Raw genomic sequence first — 18,401 nt, forward strand, 5'->3', positions numbered from 1 at the left:
GCGAGGGGAGGAAGGGGGGAGTGAGCAAGCGGCTGTGTGGTTCTGAGTTACCGGCTGGGCTCAAATCACGACAATACCCTTCACTGAACCTTAACATGGAGGACATAACCAGAGAGATATAATCACGATTTCTCTCTGTGCACCAACTAGCAAGTAACAGATGAGTTAACAGGCAGCAGTTGTAGATGCATGCAAAATGCACATTGTGTATATAACGAACATTTAAAACTAAAGCACTCACTTCCACAGGGTTTTGTGGGTGTTAAGTCATAAATGGGCTCAAAAAATTACACTTGAAAGCAGGTCAGCCTATGAAATACAATAGCACAGATCTCTCGCTCAGGAAGTATATAAAATGTCTGATCAACACCTGGGACGATGTACTCTGTCCACATTTGATATTTATAGTTTTTCCCTCTTTTGGCCTTCATAACCTTATTTTTTTTCCTTTTGTCTTTGTTGCCTGACTATTGAAATTCAAGTATAAAGGTTTGAAAGCAGGAGGTAAAACATATACAGGAATAGAAATTATTAGCAGAAGGACTTATTTTTATTTGGATCTGATATTCTCCCTTCTTACTGTTTGTGTGCTTGTTGACTTACAAACCTGTACTACTTCGTAAAAACAGGACAAGCTGTAGCAAGATACAGAGATTTTGTGGTGGAGTGGTGTTGCCATTTTATTTTTGCCAGATTGGCTATTTACATACAGGGAAAGCATAATACAACCTCCTTTCCTCAATTGTTGCCAATACTGTTACTATTTTAAAAGAAAGTGAACAAGAATGGGGAGGGAAAAAAAAAAAAAAGCAGCATCTTGTGAAGGTGGTTTGGGGGGTGGTGGTGTTGGGTTTGTTTTGCTTTTCCCTTTAAAATCATATTACAGTGTTTTCAACCCAACTGTATGTACATGCCTATAACCCGATGCTTGACACTGAAAAGCTTTTGCCCAGCCGTAACAGCAAAATAATAAGTATCACCTAAAAACCCTCTTCTCTCTTTCCTTCTGTATAACAGCAGGGCAACCATGCATTTTTAATCTCACTTCAATTCAGGATACCTCTGAAAGACACTCAAGAGGGAAATACAGATGGTATCTCAAAAGACATACCAATTAGCATTTACTGGTACTTTTTATTCAGAGAACTTACCTATACATGGCGTCTCCAAGCATTACCCTTCCCTCAAATCTCTTATATGAAAGGGGTGAGATTTTTCATTAACAAAGATTACAGCACTACTTCTCTAAATACTGCATCAGCTCTAAATGGGAGTGGGACTATTGAGAACAGAGGTCAGAGTGATGAAAGAACTGTTTATGATGACCCATTCTCTACCCTCTACCATCCCCTAATCCTATAAAACCGCAAGATTTACCCAAACACAAATTATCCTTTCAGGCTAGCACATCAACTGCTGATGTGGTTCTAGCGTCCATGGCAGATCATCTAGGTTAGTGAAGCCATTTAATGCTACAAATAGCTCTTAAAGTATATAGTCTTCTATTAATACGCACACGTTCCCCAAACACTTAATCTCAATTTTGGAATTTGCTTGTATTTACGAGCCTGAGAATAGAAACTGTTCTTTCTGATAGACAAAAGAATGACCTTTCAAGACAGTGCCTCATCTGCAGAGTCCTCTATTAATAAACAATTTGGGAACTGCTATTTATTGTTCAACTGTCTCTCTCATTGGAGGAGAAATGATCTGCTCCCATCTTCAGGGAGACAAAAGGAGGGAAATTAGTTCTTGGGTTTGTGTCAGTGCAAACTCCGTAATTTTCAGCATCAACTCCATGTCCTTTAAGTAGTACATAAGTATGTCAAATCTATGCTACCTGTTGCTTTGTTTGCAGATTGTACCAAATAAAATTTGTCTCATGTGGTAACTTTTTTCCAATGTATCTTTCTGTAACAGATGTCTCTGTAATTGCTGTTTTGTCTTTTTTTTTTTAACTGAAACATGGACAGAGAGTAGGTCAAACAGCTCTGTCAGAATGGTATTAAAGACTGTCATTAGCATACAGAAATTTTTACAAAAAAAGATATAGTGGCTGCTTATCATATGCTTTTTATGCCTGAAATACTTGAAATAAGATTTTGTTAACCTTACCTCAGAATTGGGAAATTGAATGAAACTGTACTGTACTTCTAGCTTCCTCCAGACTGTTTTCATCTGTACTTCCACTTCATTAGTTCAAAGGTGATATTATGGAAATGCATATTTCTACTAATCTGTAAAACAGGAACATTATTTGACTTAAGAGATAACTGAAGAAATTGTATTGACAGTTTATAGTACATAATGTGAACTGCACATTGCAGATACTGGTATTTGGTATTACAGAAGCCATCTGTTATTATGAGCTGCTCCTAGCTAGGAAAAACTTTGGACTTCTGCATTTATAACAGTTGCGCAGTTGCGGTATATTTGTAAAATACTGACACTAAAAAGCATTTAAAAATTATTTTATTTAATTATATCATTCAACTATTCACTCAGATACTTTTTTAAAAAAAGACATTTCCAACTTTTTGTTTAAATACAGGTTTGTCTTAGATGAATGATGATGTCAAGGAGAAAGGATGTTAAAAATCTCTACAGAACAAGCCTTTCTGATCTCTCCCAGTAACTCCTGGATTCACCTGATCTATACCAGCAAGATTTGCAAGCCTTCAGATACCACATTTTGTTTTGTTGTTGGTTTTTTTTTAAAAAACAGCAAGCAGACTAGAGAAAGGACACTTTGGCGGTGACACCAGTGGAAAACACAAACAATGCACAAGCCAGTCTTTACTAAGCACTGGAGAATCTGTAAGACTGCAGTTTCACAACAAAAATCCACTGGTGTGACCCCATTAGTTCCAGTACACAAGTAACCGCAATACACCAAGAAATAATCAATAGGTTTATTGTAGCTGCATACAGGCATAATTACTCCTGGGAAGAAGCAGCAAAACAAGAACTTGGAAAAAAAAGTACTGGCAACAGGTTGGTTTTGATTTTTTTGTTTGTGTTTCTGAACTGGCATATGTCCAAGCATTAGAGGAAAGCACAGCACAGGCTCTTAACCAGCACTCTTAACAAGTCTGACTTGTGTCAAGTCTCAGTGTTTTCAAATGCATTGTGGATAGCTAAGTTAGTTATCAGCTTTATTACTTAGATTCCATCTTGAGCACATACCACCTATTGCCAACTATTCCCATTTTATGAGTGTCACAATTTTTGAATGTTTCCATCATCCAGAGTTTTCAAAAAGATGACAAGATTTTTATCATTTAGAAGTCTCAGTTTTACAACTTCAAACATAAACTTGAAAGTAACACAAAGGCTTAAACATCAGTAATCCAGCTATACTGTTAGAAATCTTACAGTGTAGAGATGTAATGACTTATTTTTGAATGCCAAGGCAAACAGCACTGGGGCAGACAAGCCATGTGCCTGCATGATGTCCAGCAGAGGAAGAGTTTCAGCATCCACTTTCCTTCTCTTTTCCTAAGCACCAATAAAGACCTTTACCATAACAAGAAGGTCAGAATACTTCTGTCTCCATGTCCATTTATAAGCACTGTTCCTCACCCACTGAGGTTTAATAGTCTTGGTAATAAATAATAAATTTGTGTAAAATGGTAACCTGAAACCATCCTGAATATCAGATAGCACCCGTTCTTAAAGACAACTGTCTCCACTGAGCAGACAGGCTGACATTTGACTGTTATTTCTTCCATGGTAAAACTGAAAAAACATTCTTGCCATGCAAAAAGTGTTTGTGGAGATTGTTTTCGCTTCTTTAAAGAATCTGCAAAATATGTCCATTTCCTCTCTATAACCAAGGAACTTGAGTTTGTCCTCCGTTGGATTCCAAAAGAAACAACTATAAACCAGAAAAAAGTTGGTGTGCTTTCTGCGTTTACAGCACCTCCAATCCCCTTGTATCTAGTATCAAATTTATACAAAGGCCACTTTGTATTATTTAAAGACGCTGCTTTACAAGGGTAAAGACATTTCTGAACAATGCCGGTCTGGGCTTTTTTTGTTTGTTTTTAAAACTACGTCCTCCTGATGTTTTTTTCTAAACTCCCAAATTGATGAAATTCTTAATAACTGACAATTTCTGTAAGCATTCCTTGCATTTCCTGATCCCACTGCCATGTATCACATATACAAGCTCTGTTACCAAACAAAATTTTAGTTAATTTCCAGATCTGCCAATACCTAGATGACTCTAGGTATGTCTATATTAGCCTCTAATTCAGATCAGGGCTGTACTTTTGTCGTCAGTCTCCCAAACAACTCTATTTTCCTTGCTTTGCTTTACATTGCAAAGGAGTCTCCAACTACATGAACCAGATTTCTTTTGAGTAAAACTAAATCAGAGAATGGGCTTCAGGTGTGCATTGTACAAGCTCCAACCACTGACAGGAATTCAGCCACAGAATCAGATGAAGACCAGCTTGAAATAAACCCCTCACCACCTGTATAGTGTGGATGCCAGGTTCTCAGCACATGACAGATCTGATCCAATTACACCACACTGCTTGGTAATATGGACACAGCCTCTTTTATGACTTAACAAATTTTTGTGTCAGTTCCAAATTCATCTCTCCCTTTTTTAAAAGGGGAACTACAAAACCTCTGCCATAGATGGGGCTGAAGTGAATAATTATTAATTTATGCGAGTGACCTCACTGCGTTACTATTTCTTCCATTACATAAGATGCTACATAAGAACATGCTTAATTTTATAAAAAAAAAAATCAATTGAGTGAAATATTTATTTTATACATGCATCCAAAATGCTTAATTATTAATGATTTAGTTTTTCAAAATGTTTAGTACCATTCTTGATGACATCTTCTGGAGAAATGCCATTAAGAATGAAATAAAATTATTCAATAAATTATTTGCACAACTCCACCTTCACTTTATTACAACTTCGTCTACTGCAATGACTACAAGAAGCACAAACAAATTCAGAAGTACAGAGCCTCTCAGTGGTTGTCACTAGTTAGTTACATATTAAATCTAGATTTATCTGGGAATTTTCCTAAATGTTAGGATTAAATTCGTGATCTTCATATACTATGAATTCAGAAATACCAGCACTCAATTGAGGGAAATAAAAATCTGAATTACATGAATACAGTAGTTACCTATTTAACCCAGAGAACTGCAAATTTGCTGTCATTGGCTGGTCCCTGGTAACAGTCAGAGCTGATTCCTAAACCTCACTGCGGGACATGAAGGCAGGAACCAACAGCCATGAGCAGGCCAGACAGGAGGGACTCACAGTGGCAAAGCTCAAGTCAGACTGACTCACCTAGAGGATGAAACTGTACTCAGACTGTGGACTGCTTTTTCTTGTCTTCCCACTTATCTCTAGATCCTGCTTCCCTTCTCAGTAGCTCCAGTTCCTCCAGCTCCAGGGCTACATCCAACTCATTCCCTCACCTGTCTCTTCTTTTCATGATAAAACTTTCCTGGCGCTTAATTCTCCCTGCACTCTGTTCCTTCAATTTGTTTCCCCTTTGTTCAAACTGCCCCACCAGTTTTCAGCTTAAATTACCTCTTCCTACTCAAAGGACCTTGGCTACTTGTTGCAGTTGGGGAAATTGCCAAAATTTGAGAACTGCCCTTTATTTGGGGTGTGGGTGGGATATGTAACTTTCATTCCTTCAGTATGAACTAGAAATATCACAGCAGAATAAGACACTAGAAGTACATGAAGGATTCCTGATGTGGCTATAAGCACTTCACTAAACTGACAAATCTATAGCTGAATAAGCACCACAGCTTTGAGCCCAGAAACAGACATAAAAGGTTGGCACGTGGCAAATCTGCAGTTGCAGGAAGACAGGATGTGCAGGTGGGTTCTACCTTTAAATGAGAATTGACTTCCCACAGCTTTTAGAAACAGAAGTATGCAAATAGTAAATTTTTGTGCTATTACACATCTGTAACTCAGGGGTTCATTTTGAATGCAAAATTAAGGAACCTAAGTTTGGAAAGTAACTTTAGTTAAAGTAACATAATAGTCGATGTAATTCAATAGCAATTAAGCACATGATCATACAAGGATTCACTGCTACAAACTACAGTTAAATACTTCTCTATTCGCTCCAACTTCCAGTTATTTCTTTCCTGCTCTTTTACTTCCTCCAGCCAGCAGCGTGTCACTTCTGCAGTTAGCTGTTCAGCTAATCATACCTTTATCTCAATCTATGAAACAGAACTTGTTTTGGAGTTCCTGTAAATTCAAATCATGTCACAGACATGGGTTATGGTGATAGCAGATAAAGAAATCAGAAAAAAAAACAACGGGGCAATAACCTTTAGAGTCTGAGATTTGGGGTGGGAGCAAAGACAAGAAGGAGAAAAGCAGGTGGTGCTAGGAACACATCTAGGTACGCAGTGTCAGAGATCTTATGGTCAGCTGATGGCTCTGTTAACCATAGACAGGAGAGGTTTCGGAAGCAGAATTATTCAATTTCAAAGAAACTACAGTCCTAAACAAAAGACTTTTTGTTAGAAATCTATGCACAAAGGAAATAAACTGCAGGCCCAGATGGCAGCCTAGAAGATACTTCAGTTAACAGTCTCGTGACTGCCACTAGAAAATTTAGCCAGAGCTGCCATAAGCGAGAAAGTTTGAAAAATAGTGAGTATACTGCTTTTAGAAGTCCACTGTAGCTGTGAAATTTGAGTGGAATTCTAAAGGGAAAGCAGCCACGCCAAATTTCCAAATCCTACTTCAAAGTTCACATCTAAGGATATGAATTTCTTAAGGAAAACCTTTTCACCAAATTTACATGTGAGAAAACCCCACAGCATGCAGGGAAATGCAAGTGTCATACTGCCTGTGGCACATCTAGGGCTTGCTGGTTTTGTCTGTGGAACAGGGAAGGTATAAGGAGAAAGAACATCTCGCTGATCCAACAGCCCTTCCAAATTCAATAGGACTGTTACGTGAAATGTAATGAAAGGCCTGAACAAACATATCACTGTCCACCCGCTTGACACCAAGCTTCCTAGGTAGCAAGATGAGAAAATAAGAGCCTGAAATGCAGTTCAAGCACATTTATTCAATCCTTGAGGCAAGCTAGTTCAAAATAGTTCAAAATCACTTCAGTAAAAATATACTTACATGAAAGCTAATTTTTAAAATTAACTTTCTGCCTGCATTCCTTTAAGTTTTCATAAGCAATCACCAAGTTATCCTTGCAAGGCATTAAAAATGCAAGGAATAATACAATATGCCAGCACTTTCCGTCATACTGCTCTTCACATCTGTATTGCAATGGTTTGGCCTTTCTCATGTGTCGGGTTGAGACTCTCAAATTAGTTCAGGACACCACTGATCTTTCCAGCACTTCCAGGTTGTGCTCGGAAAGCCTAGATTTTGTTGTCTTTATTGATTACTGCACAGATCTGTGGTGGCAAAAAAAAAAAAATTGCCATCATTTGTGGGGAGAACTTCAGATATTGCCTTGGAATAGCTGGGTGGAAACAAGGTATCACATAGAAATAATACAGACTTAAACACAAACTGGTCAATTTAAGTACTAACCTAACCTGCTTGCTTGTCTGTAGAATAATGAGTGCTGCTACCAGCAATGCAAAAATCTTTTGATTGACCTTTCATTTCTAAACTGACAGAAAATATAAGACAAATCTCCACAATTAAAAAAAAAAAAATACAACTGCTTTTAAGTCAAGGCTTCATCTTTTTTATGAGAAAATTCCTCTCTGTTGGAGGCATGCAGCTTTCTTCTTACGGAGACAAAACTTGTGCCTCTCTCGTGCACATCAGTAGTCGGAAGTTAAACCAATGCACTAGACTAGGCCTAGCACATTGAGTTTGGGTTGGGGTTTTTTTGTGGTTTTTTTGGTTGTGGTTTTTTTTTTGGGGGGTGGGGTGGGGTTGGGGTGGAGTTTTTTTATGGGTCTTTTTATTTTGGTTTTTTGGGTTTTTTTTTGAGAACAGACCTTCTTTAAGGACCTGCTCTTCCACGTCCTTAAAGAACTTGTCTACTCCAGAGGTATCTGAGGACTCTGTATGTCACATCTTAAAAGGAGAAGACAATCTGCATCTCAGAACCTAGAACAACCTGAGATTTTTCTTTTGAGGCCTTACAACCATGCAACCTCACACAAACAGAAGACACTGAACAGGTAGTATTTGGAGGACCAACACACTGATTCACAGATAGGCACTCTCCCTGCCCTTGATACACATTTCTGTTTTCACAATCTGAGTTTCCTGCAGAGATATAAGACAAAGCGTTCTATGCAATCAAGCTCCTAAAAAAATCACTGCCCCTGGGCATATCTAGAAGTATTAGAACACAAATTCCTGAGTAAGGTGGGACTGTGCAGTACCAGACAGCAAGACAAGGATGCATTTTCCAGCATGACATGAATCTGCATAAATCACAATGCATCCATACTCTCCACAGCACCTGTGACACTAGGAATTCATTACTGGGGCCATGACAATCCAGACACAAACTTCCTTAGACCCATAATGAAAGTCTGCCTCGGCAGTAGGGCCAGAAAATTCCACCAAGCTTTTACTATATCCTGACAGATGTAATTTCCTGTAGTAGAAAGAGTTTAAGCCTCCTGATTTCTTAGGATGTATCTTGAAAATTTTATTTTGGCATACCTGGCTACAGCATCTGGAGTCATTTGAAGGACTCCACAGCCTGCTGTGCTGAGAGCAGTCTCTGCACTTCCAGTGAAGCTGCAGTATTCCTCTCAGATTTAAGAACATCTTAAATGTTCTTTGTCAAATGAGCCAGTAGAAGCTGAAAAATCAGCTGACTCTCCATACTTTGGGATTAAAAGGAATCTGACAACAGCTCACTGTTAAAACAAAAGTGGTTATACAGCAGACCACCCTCAAAGGCAATCCCATCAGCCTACAGCACTGGTGATGCACCAAAGCCAGACAGTACATTTAGCATAGAGAGGTCAAGTCAGAATATGACTTGCCAAGCTCTGTCAGAAAACAACTGGGTTAGAAGACTGCTGTGCAACTCCTTTCATCATATCCCACAGCTCTCCACGTACCCAAAACAGTTCTCTAACAAGTACTTTTGTTTTTCAAGAGAGATCTGAAACTAAAATTGTTTATCTCAACTTTGGAGGCACCCAACACACCGCTCCTCCATCTACAATCTCAACTTCCTCTCAGGATACTGACAACAGACTGGCCCCATGATTAACAGTCTTCTGCTACATTTTTAAGAGCTAGTAGTGATAGGACAAGGAGGAATGGCTTTAAACTGAAAGAGGGTAGATTTAGATTAGACATAAGGAAGAAGTTCTTCCCTGTGAGGGTGTTGAGGCACTGGCACAGGTTGCTCAGAGAACCTGTGGCTGCCCCATCCCTGGAAGTGTTCAAGGCCAGGTTGGATGGGGCTTGGAGCAACCTGGTCTAGTGGAAGGTGTCCCTGCCCATGGCGGGGGGGTTGGAACTAGATTCCTAGGTTCCTTCCCACTCAAACTATTCTACGATTCTGTGATTTGGCATCCCTAAAACCAAGACTAGTTATGATACCATGGACTTCACAAGCCGTTCTGAGTTTCAGAGATGTATCAAAAAACACCTAAGGCTTTATGCTGTTCAGCCATCAGGCAAATTTCATAGTCAACTCTCCTGGCATGGAGCCCTACTTGCCACTTGGCTAATAGGTTGCCTTGCATGAATGGAAGCAACAATAAAATCTGATCACTTGGCACACAGGCCCAGAGGTGCACATTCTTATCATAATACTGATCCTGGGAATGTTGCCCAGGCTTCAGTTTCTCTCTGACAAAAGAGCAAATGAAATCTAGCTTCTGCCTGTCCCACAGGACATATTAGACCACATTTTGATAGGTGATCCTCTTCTCCCTCCCCCTAAGATTCCGGCAAAAGCTCAAGTATTTCTTCAATTTGTCTTTTTTACAGAATAATTCAAACTGCGAGAAACATTTTCAGGAAACCTTTGATTAAAAAAAAAAACAAAACAAAACAAAACAAAAACAAAAACAAAACAAAAAAAACCAACAAAAACAAAAAACACCAAAAAAACTCCCCCGACATTCTGCCACAACTTTAAAATCCCATGGTCTCAGGCATTATCCAAATACTACAGAGCAAAGAAGATCCCCAAACTTATGTTCCACAATACTGACTTATACCTCTGCATAGGATTAATGTTTGATTTAATTTTTAATTTGAACCGTAGTGTGGTGGATTGACCCTGGCAGGCGCCCATCAGAACTGCTCTATCGTTCCCCTCCTCAACTGGACAGGGGAGAGAAAATATAATAAAAGGCTTGTGCATCGAGATAAGGACAGGGAGAGTCCGTATGGGCATCAGACTTGACTTGGGGAAATTAGTTTAATTTATTACCGATCAAATCAGGGTAGGATAATGAGAAATCTTAAAAACACCTTCTCCCCACCTCTCCTTCTCCAGTCTTAACTTTACTCCCGAGTTCTCCACCTCCTTCCCCACAGCGGCACAGGGGGACGTGGAAAGGGGGTTGTGGTCAGTTCATCATACACTGTCTCTGTCTCTCCTTCCTCCTCAGGGGGAGGACTCCTCACACTCTTCTCCTGCTCCAGTGTGGGGTTCCTCCTACAGGAGAAAGTCCTTCATGCACTTCTCCAACATGAGTCCTTCCCACAGGCTGCAGTCCTTCATGAACTGCTCCAGTGTGGGTCCCTTGCACAGGGTGCAGTCCTTCAGGAACAGAGTGCTCCAGCATGGGTCCCCTGCTGGGTCACCAGTCCTGCAGCAAATCTGCTCCAGTGCAGGCTCCTCTCTCCATGGGGCCACAGGTCCTGCCAGGAGCCTGCTCCAGTGCGGGCTTCCCACGGGGTCACAGCCTCTTTTGAGCATCCCCCTGCTCCAGAGTGGGGCCCTCCCCGTGCAGGTGGAGATCTGCTCCCCCATTAACCTCCATGGGCTGCAGGGGCACAGCCTGCCTCATCATGGTCTGCAGGGGAATCTCTGCTCTGGCCCCTGGAGCCTGCCTCCGTCACTGACCTTGGTGTCTGCAGAGCTGTTTCTCTCACATATTCTCACTCTGCTCACTGGCTGCAGTTGCTGTTGTGCAGCAGCTTTTTTGCTTCTTAAATACATTATCAGAGGTGCTACTACCATCACTGATGAGCTCAGCCTTGGCCAGCAGCAGGTCCACCCTGGAGCCAGCTGGCATCGGCTCTATCACCCAAGGGGGAAGCTTCTAGCAGCTTCTCACAGGAGCCCTCCCTGCTACCAAAACCTTGCCATGCAAAACCCAATATGCATAGCCACATAGAATCATATTAAACACAGCTTGTGGGTTGGCAGTTTCTGACAAGGAACACAGGTGAGAGGAACACGTAGCTGGGAATGAGAAAACCTTTCCAAAGAGATCACTGCCTTCAGCAAACCACTAAGTCATAACCATCATCTCAACAGCTCTGAACACATGGAAGCATGACAGCATGTTTAAGGAAATCAGGAGACACCTTAGACAATCCCCTCCTCCCGAAGTGGTTAAAGGCCTTCAACATGAGCAGACTTACCTGGTACATAAGTCTTCCTACAGAAAATGGACTACACTGTCACATTCAAGAAAATAAAGTCATGCCCCTGGGGGAAATAACGCAACACACTAGAGCTCAAAAAATTACTTTTTCATTCAGATATGAGAATACAAACACATTTAGACATTTTCAGCAGTTTAAACAAGCTGTAAGTACTGAGAGTCCTTGCAATTAATGTTCTTCCAAAAAAATCATAAAAACACTTCTTTGTTAGGTCAAAAGTATTCTTCCCCAAAAACAAAATAAACACCTATGTCTGAGTGTTCTGTTGTGAGGACTGAGTTATGACAAAATATGAATGGTTTTGAAGGTCAGTCATCATGCATTTCATTTGTCAGCAAGGAGTACTATTTAAAAAGAATATGAACACTTTAAGGTCCAGAAGTTTGCAGCTGGTACAGAGGGGGAATTGAACTTTTTTTTTCCCCTGGAGCTATAAGAATGCACATATTCTATTAAATAGCCTGTACTGAAACCAAAATCCTACTGGCATTAGAGACACAAAAGCACAGAATTCTTGCCTCGCTCAATAAAATCTGTTTAAGTTCTGCTAAAACACACAAACCTTAAAATTTTCATTAGTTTCCACCATTGTAAAGTGAAATGAGAGAATCAGTCAACTATCACTAAACCTTAAAATTGGCAGTGACTATGAAAGCAAGGGAAGCGCATTTAGATGAAATTCATGCAGTGTGCATCATATCAACAACCCAGAGAAGAGCGTTAATATTTATATACTAAATCCTAAATTTAGGCTCCTATTGAGGTAATCCGGGGGGGGGGGGGGGGGGGGGGGAGGGGAAGGTACAATGCATACTTTATTTTCAATAACTGTTTAGTCATACTTTAATTAACATTAGAATTTTATTAAAAGGTGTTTTTGCAAAGTGTTTTCCTTCAGACTAGTTATGACTTATCAATACAGCTCTGGGAAAATCTGACTACTACAAGGATGCTCAGATAGGAAGCAGATGGGGCAGCTTGGAATGCTGCAAAAGATCTGTGAATCCTTTGGAGATTCCAGCTGTTGACAATCAACTATATACGGATACATACGTATAAATATATAAAAGTTTTGTTCCCAGTAGGTCCATCCATATTCCCCAGAATACAACCTCATTTCTGTGAAACAGTGGTAAGACATTTGGATAATAACCAAACTTCCCCCAAAAGTCTTCAGAAGAGACAATCAAGCACAGGAGCCTTCTGCAGCCAACAGCTAAAGGTAAAAGGCATTACAGCCAGTCTCCCGCTCTCTTTAAAGTCACTATACAATACTGTATAGCAAAAGAAAAAGAAAGGCATATAGAAATGTTTCAAATTACTCTAGACAACTTCAGAATTCATTTGGTCCAAGTGTAATACGTAAAATTCAGGTAGTTCTATGGTCTGTACATTAGATCCTTTTGGATAAAGCTTCAGAAAGTCATAACGGGATAGTCTTCTGATGGACGATGTTCCACATGGTTATCTAAAGGGATGTTCTGGCTTTTCTCAATTAACTGATGTTACAGAAACAACTGTAAGTTTTTGCAGAGAAGATACGAACTAAGTATTTCACCATATTTGTAATTCAACAGTATAAAAAACTCCACCTTCTATGTATAAGGAAAAGGGAAAGAGTGCTTTATAATCCACAAAACCATATGAAATTACCTTGGTAGTATTTGATTGCATCTGATCCCAAGTGGCCTGAACTTTCCTTCATCTGTTTAAACCAACAGGGCAGTACACTTCCTGTTACAGTGAGACTGATTTGTTGGTCCCATCTCCAGAAAACACAAGTCACCTTTTTTGCAAAAGAGGTTACACATTTAAAAAAACAAAAAACAAAAAAACAAAAACAAACAAAAAAACCCCAACCAAACAAACAAAACCAACCAAACAAACAGAAAAACCATCTCAAAAGAAAGGTACAATTATGAAATCAGAAGTCTCTTATTAAGAAGTCTGTACCAAGGACTTATTCCTGCTCAGTCACTGAAATGTCTCCAGACATTGTTATTTCAGAAAAAAAAAATCAATTAGGGGAATTAGAAGAAAAATCCCAAGTAATCAAACAGACTGGATATTGCTAAAGTATCCTTTTACTCATTAGGAACTTAGAAGATATGACCATAAAAAGAATTTCCATCCTTGCCATTAGCATGCTAATACAGAACGTGATTTGCAAATCTAAGCTCAGGCCACCACAGCCTCAATTTCTGCTGCAGCTGAGGTAAGCAGGTTAGAGTAAGGCAATGCTGCATCATGTACAAGGTAATACATGTGCATAGTTCAGTGGAGAGAATAAGCTGCTCAAAAATCCTCAGCCATTTCAGCTGTGAAGTCTAACAATTATACTTTCAGAATGCTGGGATGTTATACTGCCTGTAGTTCCCTGGCCACCAAATCATGGACCCTTTCAACTTGACATAAGATTTCCAATGACAGATTTGTGAAAAACGTATTGCATACAGAATAGAACTGAAGGGCACACACAAACACAGGGCAGGAAAACTCAATTCCAAGTTCTTGGACGTGCTGTGTAATTATCTAAATCTCATCTGGCCTCATGCATTTCCTATCAATCTATCTATTCAGAAGCAACAGTAAAGAATTCCAGTTTATCTCATGTCAAATTCAGGACATTACAGGGCTACTTGTGCCCGCATGAAAGACACGAAACAAAGACAGTACTCCAGTTAAGTGTCTGGGAATAGGTTCATTTTATATAGCAAATCCACCTTTTATGAACAAATACTGTAAAAGATGGGTTGCAACCTGAAAAAGGAGGACTTTAAAAAGAATGGATAAATTAAATCCATAGCTTCTTCAGCGAAGGAGAGGTCACTGGCCACAAAGTTCTACAGGCACCAGAGGTGTGCTACCACCTGAGCTAAAAAGCACCCATCTGCTTAAGCCTGCTGAGAACTCTGACCCACTTTGCATTCTGCACATACCTTTAACCACTCTGACAGTGCTGACATACGCTAACAAAACTGACAAACCCTTTCCTTCAGACACATTTTAATATACTAACGTGGAAGTTAATGCATCATCCTACAAGTTCTGGAGGGAGAGGGTGTTCCAAGGCAGACCTGATGAGTACCAGTGATCATTCTCTGCTGCACTTGCTAGGGCATGCCACTTGACAGAGATGAGCACAAGGCTCATGGAAGGGGCAAAAGGGAGAAAACAGGCATAAATTGGGTTTTAGCCAATTAAACAAACCTGGGGAGGGAGAAGACTCCCGAAATATGACCACACATTTTAATACATGTTTTATAGCAAATACACTCTAAAGGAGAAGTTATTTTATTATTGGAAGATAAAGTAGGTTAGACTTCACTGTCTTTGTTCGAGAGTGGCATAGAGAATAATATAAAAGCTTTTCTATCAACATTGAGAAAAATCATCAAAGAAATAACTACATTTGTGATCGTTACATTGTTTAATGACGGTTTTGAAAACTCCATGTTTATTTTAGTTCTGGAAAGCTTGCCCTGATGCAAGAAACTTAAGATACTTGACATCGTTGCTTTAACGAGACCTCTAACAAAAAAAAAAAAGGAAAAAAAAAAAAAAAAAACCCCAAACAACCCAAACCCCTCTGTCATGACCAGCTTTTTCTATTTAGTGAAGGCACAAAAGCCAGCAGCTGACATTTGAATCTCATCTAAATTCAAACAGGAAATACACTTTAAAGAGTTATCAAATACAGACTGATTCACCCATGACTGCAGTGGATTCTCCATCGCAAGCTGACTGCTAAAGGCATACTGGATATATTACAGTTAAGTGCATTTATGGCACACTGGGGTGGGCATTCATGTGGGCTTCCTTATGTCCTCAAGTCATGAACAGAGAACAATCTCAAATATTGCTCAAACCTGAAAACAACACACACACCTCTGTAATATATATATTCTAATAAAAAGCTAAAATTAATTTTACAGATAAGCTTTAAATTATTAATTACCCTAAGTAACTCCTACTCCATTATTATTTTCTGGGATATTCAAGAGAAAGAAAAAACAGAGCATCTTTGCAAGTTCTCTTAACTTAGGTATTTAATTTCCTACCCAAATAAGTGAATAAAATTCTTCTTTTAACAAAGCAAAAATGCAAAAAGGAGTTCAGACATACAGGTAACCTTTCTCCCTCTCTACCCTGAGAATCATCTGGATCTATTAAACTGTCAAGCAAGCACCAGGGTTAATAGAAAAATAAAAGAACCAGCAAAATGTTTAAAATTGGTAGCATCCTTACAGGCTATGCTAAAGCTCTCTAGGAACCTCAGCTGATTTAACGCTTAAGATGCATGACACCTATTCATAAAATTATACAGGCAAAACTGCAGCTAAATATTTTTACCTACTTATCCTAGTCTATAGAGCAGCAGCCTCCTCCTCCTCCTCAGCAACTTATAGAACTGCTTATAAAATAGCAATCAGTACCGTGAAATTTAGGGGAAGGCAACAAAGACTTCCACATAAGGTTGTCAGATTAACTTATCTCATATGCTTCTGTGTTTTAATCTTCTATAACACAAAATACAGACTATATATAGCACTACTCAAAGATTCAGCAAGAAAAAGGCCCAACTGCATAAAAGTATCTCTTTCTAAAGAAATTCAGCCTCATTCAGGTGACGCTCAAATGACGAACTGGCATATGACTTACAAACCTCACCAACAGAAGCATTCCCTTGGAATACTGCAAACACATAATAATGATGCAACCAAAGCATCAGACTTTAGGTAGGCCTTTTCAGTGTAATATCATTCCCACCAAACTAGAAAGCCACTGAATTTCCTTACTCCTTGCAGAAGCAAATTTCAGCCCACTAATGACTTACTGGAAAATCAGCATTCCCTGTTTGACAAGAATGCAAGACACTTGTGAGTGTTGATAGATTTCAACACTGGATAGTTTCCAAAAGTACTCATTGAAAATAGAAAAGAATCCCTACTCAAGGGAGCAGCTTCCTTATTCAGGTAAAGAAAGATGAAAGGCTGTCCAAGAGCAAATTGAAAGTAAATAGAAAAAAGTCAGGTTTTCCTGAAGTGTTTTATAAAGGATTAGTTATTTACATTTTGCCTCTGTTTTCTTTTTACAGCAAGGTACATCAATTGAAACTCCAATATGTATACCATATAGCTAAATGATTACAAAATGAAGAGACACATGCGCACTATTATGTCTACTTTTGCTTGTTCAAATCTGAAATGCAACCGTTGGAGAAAACAACTGCAGGAAAAATATTCAGGTTATGGATTTAAAATTTTTAAGATTACATATATAAGATTACAAAAGCCAAGAAGGAACAAGGTCAATATTCCAATGTCTGTAAAATGTAAAAAACGTAAAGAATTGTTATTTATGTAGCCCCTTAGAAACCACAGAATGGCAGGAAGGATGAAACAACTTTCCACCTTTTTATATGCAGCTGTGAAAATGACTAAAATTGACACAGAATTACACAGCCATGCAGCAGCAGGCTCCGTTTACAGGAGTGACTTTCACACTGCCCCATAGAAGTACACAGCTTTCCTAACTAGGAGTCCTACAAACTCAACCCAGGGTCAAAAATGGGTTATTTTCATGGGACTGCATTAACAGCAGAAGATTCTGCAGAATAACATATGCACCCAGATATGTCCCTGTGTTTACTTCAAATGATTTATTGAAGTATACACAACTACAAGCCAGCAAACAGCTTTCAAGCACACAAAGATGACTAGGAAAGTCTGACTTGGTTCTGCTGGCTCTCTTTGCGACAAGATAAAACAAAGTTACTAAAGCAAGCAGAAATAAATATGCTTAAATACAAGTTCTATGGAATAGCAGCAGTACTCTTACACATTCCTTCTCACATTAGTATATTCTCAAAACTAAAACAGAACAAATATTTGAGCATATTTAAACAGAACCACACAACAACTCAGTAACAAGCTTACAGCTCTTTATATTTAAAAAGAAAACAGAACTTTAAAGATCTAAGCAATGCAACTCAATCTTGATCAAAGCAGCATGCAGTCATATGCTGGCAGTCACTAGAGCAGATGCCTGCCATTAGTGTAATATAAGCATCTCCATAACTTAACTCATCCTTACTTAGAAAGAAAAAGAAATCTGGGGAAAGGGGAAGAAAGAAAAAAAAAAAAAAAAAAAGAAAAAATTAAAATGTGCAGTTACAGGAAGCCCAGGAAAGGGCGAGCTCAAAATACTGTAACATATTTTGCTTGTTCGTGTAGGTCTGAAAGTCAGGTGAGACCCAGAAATTCTCAAGTTCTTCATAATACAGGACGTTTGCCTCTAATAAACCAGAACGTGATAAGATAATTCAGTGGTCAAATTAAATGAGTTTTAGACTGTCAAACCACCAAAACTCCATGCAGATTAGACTGCATGGGTCTTGGCCTTTCCTAAAACCAGAGAAGGGAATGAGGAACATAAGGAGGAAGCAGATGATGATGTGGAACACATACGCATGGTCCAAACCAAAACCTCTTAATCGTATCCTTGAACAGGACTGCTAACTTTTACCAAGGCTTGCAGAGGCATAAAATGGCCTAAGGTTATTTTGTGTTGCCTAAGCAAACTTGGGAGTGACGGGGGCAAACCCCCCTCCCCTCAATACATATTCTTCAAGATACAGCTCAAAAAACATAAAGATTCAAGCATTTAGGAACTCTTCTGATGAGCGAAGAGCTTGTGGGCTTTCCTTGTCTACATGCTCACTCAGGAGTAAGGTTTATCTCTTTGTCAACAGAACCTACTGCTTTGCAATTTGAACAATGACAGTATCAGTTCTTCTACGTGGAGT

The 18,401-nt window shown here is 39.2% G+C and overlaps 1 protein-coding gene across 2 annotated transcripts in view; it reads right to left on the reverse strand.

Annotated features, from left to right (window-relative positions):
* BMPR1A (bone morphogenetic protein receptor type 1A) overlaps nt 1–18,401 on the reverse strand; it is an 83,783-nt gene that overhangs the window by 41,022 nt on the left and 24,360 nt on the right. Inside the window, exon 2 of one of the 2 annotated variants that reach the window (XM_030487495.2) lies at nt 2,116–2,237. The exons of the other annotated variant lie outside the window; for it this stretch is intronic. The gene's annotated coding sequence lies outside the window, so the exon portion shown is untranslated. The remainder of the gene's footprint in view (nt 1–2,115; nt 2,238–18,401) is intronic. 2 annotated transcript variants of the gene reach the window in all.

This window comes from Strigops habroptila, chromosome 5 (genome assembly GCF_004027225.2).
Source record: "Strigops habroptila isolate Jane chromosome 5, bStrHab1.2.pri, whole genome shotgun sequence".
Lineage (NCBI taxonomy): Eukaryota > Metazoa > Chordata > Aves > Psittaciformes > Psittacidae > Strigops > Strigops habroptila.